Genomic DNA, 11,723 nt, shown 5'->3' with positions numbered 1-11,723 from the left:
CGTCAGCAATCGATAGTTAATATACTAAAAAACTAAAAACTCGCCTTGATTGCGAAAAAAGCACCTAGTGTTAAGTGTTAACCCAGGTTTCGGCGTAGATAACTACCCCGTCTTCAGAGCAACAATAAAACCCACAAGTGCCTAAGAAGACCTTTGTCAATGATTAAACGAACACCATAGCTATACATTTATAAACAAAAAAGAAAAGGAAAACACAAACAGTACGTATGAACAAAGTCAAAACCACTACTTAACTGAATTGTGTACGCTCCACTCACACCGGCCTATGCTCGATGGGCCATGACCCGCCATAAACTGCAGCTACAGACGGTCGCTCACTTACAAGCCTGACCCGCTATCTGTGCACATGCGCAAGACAAGGGAAGTTACTTGAGTGCGCATGCGCATTCAAATACGAGAAAGTTTATACATGGGTCGGGGCTAAATAGCCCATATATTCCCAACCGTGGATCAACGTATATCAAAAAATGAAAGGGATAAAACAAGAGACGAGCTAAATAGGAGATGAAACCTAAAAATAACCGCACACGGTTGCTTATGGTAGTAAAGAAACTTATATATGAAGCTACCTTTGACAACAGGAGGAACTCTAAAAAAATTATACCTAAAGCCAGTAGTTAGCCTGGGAGGGCGGGGGGGAGGCTGAGGGGACGTAATCTAAAGGCGCCGTGGTAATAAAGATATAGGGATAATACGTGAGGTGTTCAACGGGCTAAAATCGCCTACATGGTAAAAGGAAAATGAGGATAAAAAGAAAGAAGATGAACAGCTTGACCAACCGCACTCGCCAATCAGCGCGCGCATGTGAGAATCCCCGGATCATCAGATTTATAGGTATCAAGAACAAAGTAAAGGGGCGAAACCTTCAAAAAATTTTCGATTTCTTACAGTTAGTAGGAGTTGGTCATTGAGGATATTGTCTTTAACATGTTTCAGATGCTCAAAGATCTGCATTTCTTCCAGAACATCCAGTTTTAAGCCCTTAACCTCGGCATGAAGTAACTCAATATTAACTGGAGGGCTCGGCGCATGAGCCGTTTGCACAAGGTGTTCCGCATAAGTAGAGCCCTTAGTACCGTCACCGCTTCTAGTAGGAATATGCTCTTTATACCTGAGACCCAGAGCTCGCCCCGTTTGCCCGATGTAAAATTTTGTACAATCCCCGCATGTAATTTTATATACTTCTGATTGGAAAAGTTAATCGCTCTTACTCTGCAAGGAGTGAAATAAATTCCCATGTAAACTATTATTAGTAGAATAGGCGACTCTGAAATTATGGGCTCTGAGTAAACGCCCCAATTTGTAACTTATATTGCCTATGTAAGGGATAGATATCGTTGCCACCTGTTTGTCATCTAACGCATCCCCTAGGGTGGAAGGCGTAATATTATTTTTATTTCTTTTCTTGTTATACATCTGTCTCACCAACTGAGGCCTATAGCCATTATTTATGGCAATATTCTCAATTGTGACCAGTTCAGTTTCTACCGCATGTGGTGCAAGAGGGATAGCTGTAACTCGATGAATATTAGAATGAAAAAAGGCCATCTTATGGGCGTACGGATGGGCCGAGTCTGCAGGTATAATATTGTCGGAAAACGTGTTTTTCCGAAAAATATTAAATTCAATGCGGTTGTCAACCACAGTTAAAATGAGGTCCAAAAAATTTAAGGACCTACTATGGGATTCTCGCTCAATTGTAAAACTGATATAATGGCGAAGCTCACTAAAAATCAAAAAAAAATATGGTCTACATCATTTTGAAAACTATCAATGATTAATAGAATGTCGTCAACATATCTTTCGTAAAATCTTATTCTCTTAAGAATCTCTCTGTCACCGGCAAAAAAATCAGACTCTAAGTAGTTCATAAAAATTTCTGATAAAATCCCAGCTAGGGGGCTTCCCATAGTCAAACCTGCTGGTTGTAAGTAAAATCGCCCAATAAATGTAAAGTAGTTGTGTTTTAAAACGATCCGTAGCAGCATCATCAGCTCATTGACCTCTTTATCCAAAAGTTTTTTTATGGTGACGTAAATTGCACTCTAGTATTTGCACTGTGTGGTCGACCGGTACATTAATGTATAAACTTGTTACGTCAAACGATACTAGTTAGGAATCTTCAGAACAAGATACCTCGCGTAAATTGGCAGCTAAATGAATGGAATTTTTAACGGAATAGTTTTTACTAAAAACGAAATTTTCTTTAATCTTAGTACGCAAGTATTTCGCCAGCTTATGACAGGCACTTCCCATACTGTCAACGATAGGGCGAATTGGGTGATTTAACTTATGAACTTTAAACTGGCTTCTCAATTTAGGGGGCTTGGGGTTCATGTTTATCAGCCCCTTCTTTTGGAATTCTCCTATCAAATTTTTAGTATTTTGGATCAAAGTTCTAATTTCTTTTTGGAGAGTAATAGTGGGGTCTTTGTTAAGCATGACTATCCCGTTGTCATTGGAAAAAGTTTCGGTCTTGTCTATGTATTCTTGCTTTGTGAATATGGCTATGGAGTTTCCCTTATCGGCTTGAGTGACAATAGCATCATTTTGTATTACTTTGCGGTTAATACTCCTTAAAACCTTATTTGTGTTATCCTCTTTATGTGCACCGTGTGCGACCTTACTTATAATTTTGTAGGCCTCATAAGGCAATCGGCTTTGTTTCTCGTTAGGCATTTTGGCATAATCTAGACCGATTTTCAAGTCAACTATTATGTCTTCTAGAACTTTCGAATTTGCGGTGCTAGGCTCGAAATTAAATTTTAATCCTTTAGAGAGCAGAGACTCCTCTTGGGCCGAAAATACAATTTCAGTCTTATTAATGACCCAGTCAAAGAATTTTTTAGGTTCAGCTGTAAAATTAGAGTGAGTCATTTTGTTAGCACGTTCCTGCTTCTCAAATAATTTAGCAATTTTTTTATTTACCCCAGACCCATGTATAAACTTTCTCGTATTCGTATGCGCATGTGCATTCAAGTAACTTCCCTTGTCTTGCGCATGTGCACAGATAGCGGGCCAAGCTTGTAAGTGAGCGACCGTTTGTAGCTGCAGTTTATGGCGGGTCATGGCCCATCGAACATAGGCCGGTGTGAGGTGGAGCGTACACCATTAAGTTAAGGAGTGGTTTTGACTTTGTACATATGTACTGTTTGTGTTTTCCTTTTCTTTTTCGTTTATAACAGTATAGCTATGGTGTTCTTTTAATCATTGACAAAGGTCTTCTTAGGCACTTGTGGGTTTTATTGTTGTTCTGAAGAAGGTGTATTTATCTATGCGTCCGCAGCTCGTGGTTGTGCGGTAGCGTTCTCGCTTCCCACGCCCGGGTTCCCGGGTTCGATTCCCGGCGGGGTCAGGGATTTTCTCTGCCTCGTGATGACTGGGTGTTGTGTGATGTCCTTAGGTTAGTTAGGTTTATGTAGTTCTAAGTTCTAGGGGACTGATGACCATAGATGTTAAGTCCCATAGTGCTCAGAGCCATTTGACTACTTTGAAGGACAGTAACAGGTGCATACATGTAACTCTTTTGTATCGGTTGTGAATAAATAGTTGCCACTATTTAAGTTCCAACCCTCGTACATGCCACCATACAATGAGAGCACTTTCCATTCATAGTAAACGACACCAAGTTGGTTGTTAAACACATAAAAAGGAACATACAAAATATCGAATTGCTAATTGTGTGCCCATACACATTACAGGAAGAACTGAGAAGGCATCCAGCCTACAACAGAACTAACTGTTACATGAACCGCCAACAGGTGGCGTATGTGTGCACATATCGATACTTCACCTCGTACAGAAATACCCTGGAGAGACATTAAGCGCCATACATACGTAAACTACACTGGGGAATTATTATACCATGGGATCCAAAATATATAGTAAGATCACACCAGTAGGATGGACGGCACTACTTTAGTTAATGGTGACAGTAAACTACATCCATAAATACTTACTTGACTTTAATCCTAAGCGTAAAGACATGCAGTTTACTGTTGAAATTGAAAACAATAACCGTGTTAATTTCTTGGATTTGATTATAAACGCAACTTCCAGTAAACACAAGTTTAATATTCTTCGAAAGCCAACCACTACACATATGGTTATCAGTGCCAACCCCTGTCACCCGGAAGATACAAAAAGGCCTGTTTTTATACCATGTGACATAGGCTTATCAGTCTTCTCCTAGATCGACGGGTGCTTACCATAAGCTGTTTCTATAGTCAACTCCAAAAAATTAATACTAATATTGTTTTCAATTTCAACAGTAAATAGCATATGGTCATATAATATTTATGGATGTTGTTTACTGTCACCTTTAATTAAAGCAATCATATCATCGGCGTATCGCTTGTAGTATATAGCCGTTTCTTTATGTACCAGATTGTTCGCAAAAAATTTACTTTCTAAATTATTAACGGAAATGTAGCCCAGAGTGCCAGCCATCATATGATCATACTGATATGATCTTACAATATATTTTGGATCCCATCGTATAATAATTCTCCAGTGTAGTTTGCATGTGAATGGCACTTAATGATTCTCCAGTGTATTTCTGTAAGATGTTAAGTGTAGATATGTGCACACATACGCCATCTGTTGGCGTTTCATGTAACGGTCCGTTCTGTAGTAGGCTAAATGCCTTCTCAGTTCTTCCTGTGATGTGCGTGGGCTACGACTGTACTTTCTATTTGTTTACCTCCACTCATAGGCATGCAGTTGATGCAATGGATATTTTACGAGGGTCGTTCAATAATTAAAGAGACAAATTGGTCTGGGGAAAAAAACTGTTAGTAGGACAAGTTTGGTACTTTTATGGCTTTAAGTTGGCATCACTGGGATGAGCCCTGAACAGCTGATGTGCCAACATTGTTTTGTTTATAACCTCAAAAATATATTCCAAGATGACGAGTCCGCTTGAAACGTCCACATTAGTTGAACAACGTTCTGTTATTCGTTTTTTACTTGCTGAAGGCGAGTAACCAGTGAATATATATTGTAGAATGTCCAATGTTTATAGTAAAGATTGTGTGAATCGTGCAAATTTTTACAAGTGGGTAGAGCAGTTCGAAAATGGTCGCGACTCAGTGACTGACGGACACCGTTCTGGCCGACCAGTTGCAATTCAACTCCCTGTCTTGAAAGTCGAATTGATGACGTTATTGGTGCCGACCACCATGTGATTGTGGAAATTATAGTTGATAAGGTTCAATTTAGTATTACTACAGATCATAACATTATCCGTAACAAGCTGAAGTACCGCAAAACATGTGTAAGATGGGTCCCAAAGGAGTTGACACGGCTACACAAGGAAACAAGGTTGAGAGTGTGCACAGAACTAAAGGAACGTTATAAAAGAGAAGGTGAGCACTTCCTCAACAAAATTTTAACTTGTGATGAAACATGGGTTCGTTATTATGAGCCAGAATCAAAAAGAGAAAGCATGGAGTAGAAGCACACCAACTCACCTGTCAAGAAAAGATTCAAAACCCAAGTATCAGCAGGAAAAGTCACGTTGACGGTGTTTTAGAATGCTGAAGTACAGTTTTTTGTGATTACCTCGAAGAGCAGTGTACAATGAACAGCCAATATTACTCTGATTTGCTTTTAAACAAGGTGAATCCGGCCATGAGAGAGAGAGACGTCGTGGATCTCAGAGGAAAGGTGTTATTTTCCAGCAAGATAACGCACGTCCTCATATTGCTCAACTAACCTATGAAACCGTCGTCAAAATGGGATTCGAAGTACCGTCTCATTCCCCTTACAGTCCTGATTTAGCACCTAGTGATTTCCGTATCTTTGGTGCACTGAAGGAGGCACGAGGTGGGAAGAGGTTCCAGGACAACGGGGACGTGAAAAAGTTTGCGGGAAATTGATTCTAACTAAAAGATAAAGAGTTCTTTGCAGCAGGAATAAGAAAGCTTCTAGCCCGTTGGAAAATGTGGATAAATGTTCAGGGGGATTATGTTGAAAAGTAGAAAAAGTATTGTTTTGTAAAACTAAAAGCTTTTTTCTCCAGACCAATTACTCTCTTTAATTTTTGAATGACCCTCGTATATGTTCCTTTATATGTGTTTGAAAAAAACAACGTGATGTAGTTTCCTATCAGTGGAAGGGCCTTTCACTGTATTAGTGGCATGTATGCAAGTTAATAAGAAATTCCAATGGTATGTGAAGTAGTGATTATACACCTCTTATCCCTGAGATTCAAGTTTTTACACAGTAATAAAATATCTTTGTAATGGCTTTAACTTTAGTACACTGTAGGCCGGATGATGACAGCCAGATCCTGTCGAATCTGGTCATTGTGAAGTAACTTAAAAATTTTCTGCAGTCGGTTTCCTATTCAACAGTGGACTTAGGAGAACAGGGTGATCGATCTGACCTTTAACACGATCCATTGAGGTTAGCCAATACTCCACGTAGCTGATGTTCAGTTTCACTTCTAAAACAGTATCGCCGCCCGGTGTGGCCGTGAGGTTCTAGGAGCTTCAGTCTGGACCTCGTCACCGCTACAGTCGCAGGTTCGAATCCTGCCTCGGGCATGGATGTGTGTGATGTTTTAGGTTAGTTAGGTTTAAGTAGTTCTAAGTTATAGGGGACTGATGACCACAGATGTTAAGTCCCATAGTGCTCAGAGCCATTTGAACCATAAAACAGTATCTCAGTCCCTCGGTTTCATATTGTAAACACGGACATACGTAAAATGCAGGGAACCTTAAATAAGTACATTTGTAACATGACACATATGCCATCAATGCAAAAGGAAGGTATTATGCTAAAGTAGTTTGCTTATATTAGTGCGAAAGCTTAACTACAAAATTTAAACTTTATTATAGCAGGACAACTAGGTAAAGACAACATTGGGAAAACAAAATTTGCAGTGTAGACAGAATATGGTGGAAAATGAGAAGTAGTCATGAAATTTCTAGAATATGCAGAAACTGTGAAAGGCGCAGCTACGATTAATCTTTTATTGAACAAACTACAAAATAAATCATAATAGATTAGTCAAAAAAGGTCAGTATTTTACGAAAAAAAAGACAAAAGGAACTGAATTATAGCATGGATTGCAGCAAAGCAAAGAAATGAAGGACATTTCAAAATCAAAAGTGTCTCGTTTAAAAAAATAATTTTAAATTTAGAAGGCTACTAAAGGGAAAGAATGAGAAATCGACACTAATATAGGCAGATAAAAGATATCAGCAACATAAGAGAAAATGAAAGATTCCTGGAAACGTAGAAAATAACGAGGAAAGAAGAGTAACTGAAATTTGGGAGCTAAAAAAACGTGAATGGGTATAATTTAATTAATCGGTGACAACGTGTTCATTAGGAAAGAATAAACAAGTCTAATGGACAAGAATGGTGAGACACGTGACCTTAACTTTCTCGAAGGAACCATCACAAAACTAATATTAAGTTAGGGAAATCAGGGAGAACATGAATTGCGGCGACTCCACGAAGATTTCTTCCAAGTGTGAACTCAGTGTTTAAACTACTAAAAATAAATGAAACAGATACTAAACCTACTACCGAGTGAGGTGACATCCCCCCTTTAGTGCAGGACCGGCGTTCAAATCCTCATCCGACCTCCCTGGCTTAGATTTATTGATGTAAGTCTTAATCCGTTCTTATGAATACTGATGTAATTGTTGTTGTTGTTTCGGGAAGTGACCAAACAGCGAGGTCATCGGTCTCATTGGATTCGGGAAGGATGGAGAAGGAAGTCGGCCGTGCCCTTTCAAAGGTACCAGCCCTGTATTTACCTGAAGCGATTTAGGGAAATCACGGAAAACCTAAATCAGGATGGCCGGACGCGTGATTGAACCGTCGTCCTTCCGAATGCGAGTCCAATGTGCTAACCACTGCGCCACCTCGCTCAGTGCTGATGTAATTCCTTGATTTCTTTCCCATTCCAGCTTGTGCCCTGTCGCTGATGATCCCACCGTCAACAATACATCTGATTCCAACTCACTAAGGACGACAAGCAACAGACAGTAAAGGTAATGCCTTGCTGCTGTGGCTAGCAGTGTCTCTCTCACCTGCTGATAAGAGAGAGAAGTAACTATTACAGTTGTTGCACTATTTCCTCTGGTTACACTCTGCAAGGTTCGATCCACCCGGCGGCTTAACGACGGAGGCCGGTGTGCCGGCCAGCCTGGATGTTGTTTTTAGGCGGTTTTCCACATCCCACTAGGTGAATACCGGGCTGGTCCCCACGTACCGCCTCAGTTACACGGCTCGCAGACATCTGAACACATTCGCACTATTCCATGGATTACACTAAACACGGACAGTTGTACACTAATTCCGTTCCGGGGCGTACGGGGTGGCGGCAGGAAGGGCACCCGGCCAAATCCGATTAACCATGGCGACCCTGCGTCATTGCGGGAAAAAGGCACAAGCAAAAGAAAGAAAGACAGAAAGAACACTCTGCAAGGTTCGGGACATGTCTGCTGATTTTCTTCTCGATTTTTTCCGTTGGCTAATTGGTTAGTTTGAAACTTCCTGGCAGATTAAAACTGTGTGCCCGACCGAGACTCGAACTCGGGACCTTTGCCTTTCGCGGGCAAGTGCTCTACCAACTGAGCGACCGAAGCACGACTCACGACCGGTTCTCACAGCTTTACTTCTGCCAGTACCTCGTCTCCTACCTTCCAAACTTTACAGAAGCTCTCCTGCGGTAGAGCACTTGCCCGCGAAAGGCAAAGGTCCCGAGTTCGAGTCTCGGTCGGGCACACAGTTTTAATCGGCCAGGAAGTTTCATATCAGCGCACACTCCGCTGCAGAGTGAAAATCTCATTCTGGAATTGGTTAGTTTGTTTAGGGCAGACAACAGCATTATTATTAGCCACTGACTTAAAATTCAAATATTAATATCGTTAAACTATTACGTAGAATCACATCTGCTCTCATAAATCCTTATAAACACAATTACCTTGAAGGATACAAAGCTTAAAACTGCTAATATCATGCTCGTTTTAAAATATGGTGTTGAAATACGATTACTGAAACAGAACAGGAGACAAAAATCTAAATCACGAAAATGTAGCTGATTGAGCTCTTTTGTAATAAATGAGTGATCTAACCATAGCAGAATACACTAAAATTTCATACCTGACAGTTGGGCAGGCGGTCAAATGCTACTCAAAATTTTGAGATAAGAACTACATTCTTCGTTTAAAATAGGGGGCAGATCTGCCTGCAAACTTGTAGTTAACCTCCTGTAAAAATGTAAAGCATATTCAGTTAAAATGTGGCCTACCGTTATCTCTACGCCACATCCCAAGCACTCTCCATGGAGTATTTTTTTACGGTATAGTAATGCTCAGTAACGTACTAAATTTAATTTGTATCTCTTTTCTTATATTGCTTACACAACGGTCTTTTTCAGTTAATTTCTTCTAGTTTTCGTTCGTCACATTTCGTTCCAGCCCAGGATATTTTTATGATCTTTCTCCCTGCCAGTATCTACATTGCTCCTACTTTTTACTGCTTTCCTGTCCCATCAGAGTCCTCGAGTGGTGACAACAACTGCGCAAATGAACTTGATAAACTCGTTTCTCATTTGTTTGTATTTAGCAGTTTCGACTGACCCCAGCAGGATCCAGGAGACCGATACAACTGATAAAGGGCACCTGTCACTGACGAGTATATTCTTTATAAGCGATGGATCGCCACGACACAGATCGTCGACACTGTGCGTATCTTAGGAACAAATTGTTCAGGGGAAGTCGCGCTGCTTCCACCACCAATTGTCGCTATCTGTCCAGAAGACTGGTCAACTGAGAAGTATGGTAATGGACTATGTAACGGAACATATTAAAGGCTTTACTGTACCGAAGTATGTGATACCCTCCAAATTCAACCAGTTTGAAGAGTATTTATGATTATAGAAAAGTTATTGTGAATGTTAACAATGGTTGCGTAACATGTCTCCATAAACAGTCAACCCATTAAATTATACTGAATAACTGACCCACACAAAAGTTAATATCACTTGATCACTGATACAGAAAATGTCATCATGTAAAAACACTGAGTTCATCTTAAATAATTAATATGAAGTACGAAAAATAGTGTACAACTTAGGTATTTTGGATCTCCTTAAATAAAAATCACCCAGTGAAACCTATTTGTTCACTAGGAGCGGTTTCACTTAGTATTCACGAAATCAATCCTGTTTTAGACGAAAACCAATGTATTTCTTAATAATTCATGTTAATTACTTATTTATGCAAATTAGAGAAGCCAATTGACAAACTTCTAAAAAACGGACTTTTTGTAACAAAGAATTATTCTGTCAAATCAACAAATCTGTCTGTCATTTTAATAACATGTTAAATTATGTCACTCGATACAAATTAATAACTTTTCTGCACAAATTATGATAACAGATGTACATGTGACTTGTAAACTATATCTCTTTTTAGTAGTTCTTTGACAATGTTATAAATACAAGCAGCAAGAAGGGTCGAGAGGCAGTCGGAATGTCACTTTGGTACAGTGTGTTTGTGTGTTATTGTTTGAGGTGGATAAACAATGCAAAGAACATGTAACAGAAGTTCTACTTTGTGTTGAGTCATGGTCTTTGGTGGATAGTGGAATTAAGATGGCCACCAGAGTAATAAAAATTTGAAGTTTACATATTTGTTGGTTTCGTTCGTTCTTTATCATCAAAAGCACATAAAAAACACGGGACCTCATGTTTTTAACCCTAGACAACCAGATGTAGAGCCAGCATCAGCATCGAGAGACAGCAGCGATCCAGCAAGTAGCAGCGATTACCACAACGCAATGCATTTTAATGGCGCCAACCTAACATCAAGTGCTAACAAGCTCCGTAAATGGGAGTGAAATAGTGCGATTATAGCAATTAGAAATATCTACGACCAGGCGACCATAACAACTATGAACATAGGCTTTAGGATTTCTATATGTTCGAACTATTTTTGACGTTGGCTTGGCTACTAAGCACTTCTTTTCAAAATTGCTCCCCGTCTAGGAGCAGTCCAACGTACACCAGAGGAGCTATGAACGGTCAAATGGTTGGTTCAAAAATGTTCAAATGTGTGTGAATTCCTAAGGGACCAAACTGCTTACGTCATCGGTCCCTAGACTTACACACTACTTAAACTAACTTATGCTGAGAAGAACACACACACCCATGCCCGTGGGAGGACTCGAACCTCCGGCGCAGTCCGTGACATGGCGCCTCAAACCGCGCGGCTAAGTGGCTGGTAACAGTGCAAGTGATTCCAATTTTGGTGAAGCGTCGTGGCCGGACGCACAATACTATAGGAGTATATCGCTAACTTTAGACTGTTGTACGAATCTAGAACATATTTTGTGCTCGCTTTTTGTGACGTTCCTGGAGATCGGAAATCTCCTCTGTAAGAATCGACACCGATTCCACAAACACCGATCATGTAAAACCAACCTCACTCTGTTCGTCCAAGAGACCCAGCAACATAACTGTATATCTAAATCGCTGACATCAAGTTGCTGTAAAATAATGACACACGTTAACTCTGACGCATTGTGACGTTCTTGGAGAATGAAAATCTCCTCTATAATTTTTTTTCCACTAACAGAGATCTCGAGAAACACGACTCGCCCTCTTCGTCGATAGCGCCGTAGACTAAGGCGCTCAGAGTGATGCAGTGTTCCTTGACTACCGGAAAGCATTTGATGCA

The sequence above is a fragment of the Schistocerca cancellata genome, chromosome 6 (assembly GCF_023864275.1).
Source record: "Schistocerca cancellata isolate TAMUIC-IGC-003103 chromosome 6, iqSchCanc2.1, whole genome shotgun sequence".
Classification (NCBI taxonomy): domain Eukaryota; kingdom Metazoa; phylum Arthropoda; class Insecta; order Orthoptera; family Acrididae; genus Schistocerca; species Schistocerca cancellata.
This window is presented reverse-complemented; position numbering follows the sequence as displayed.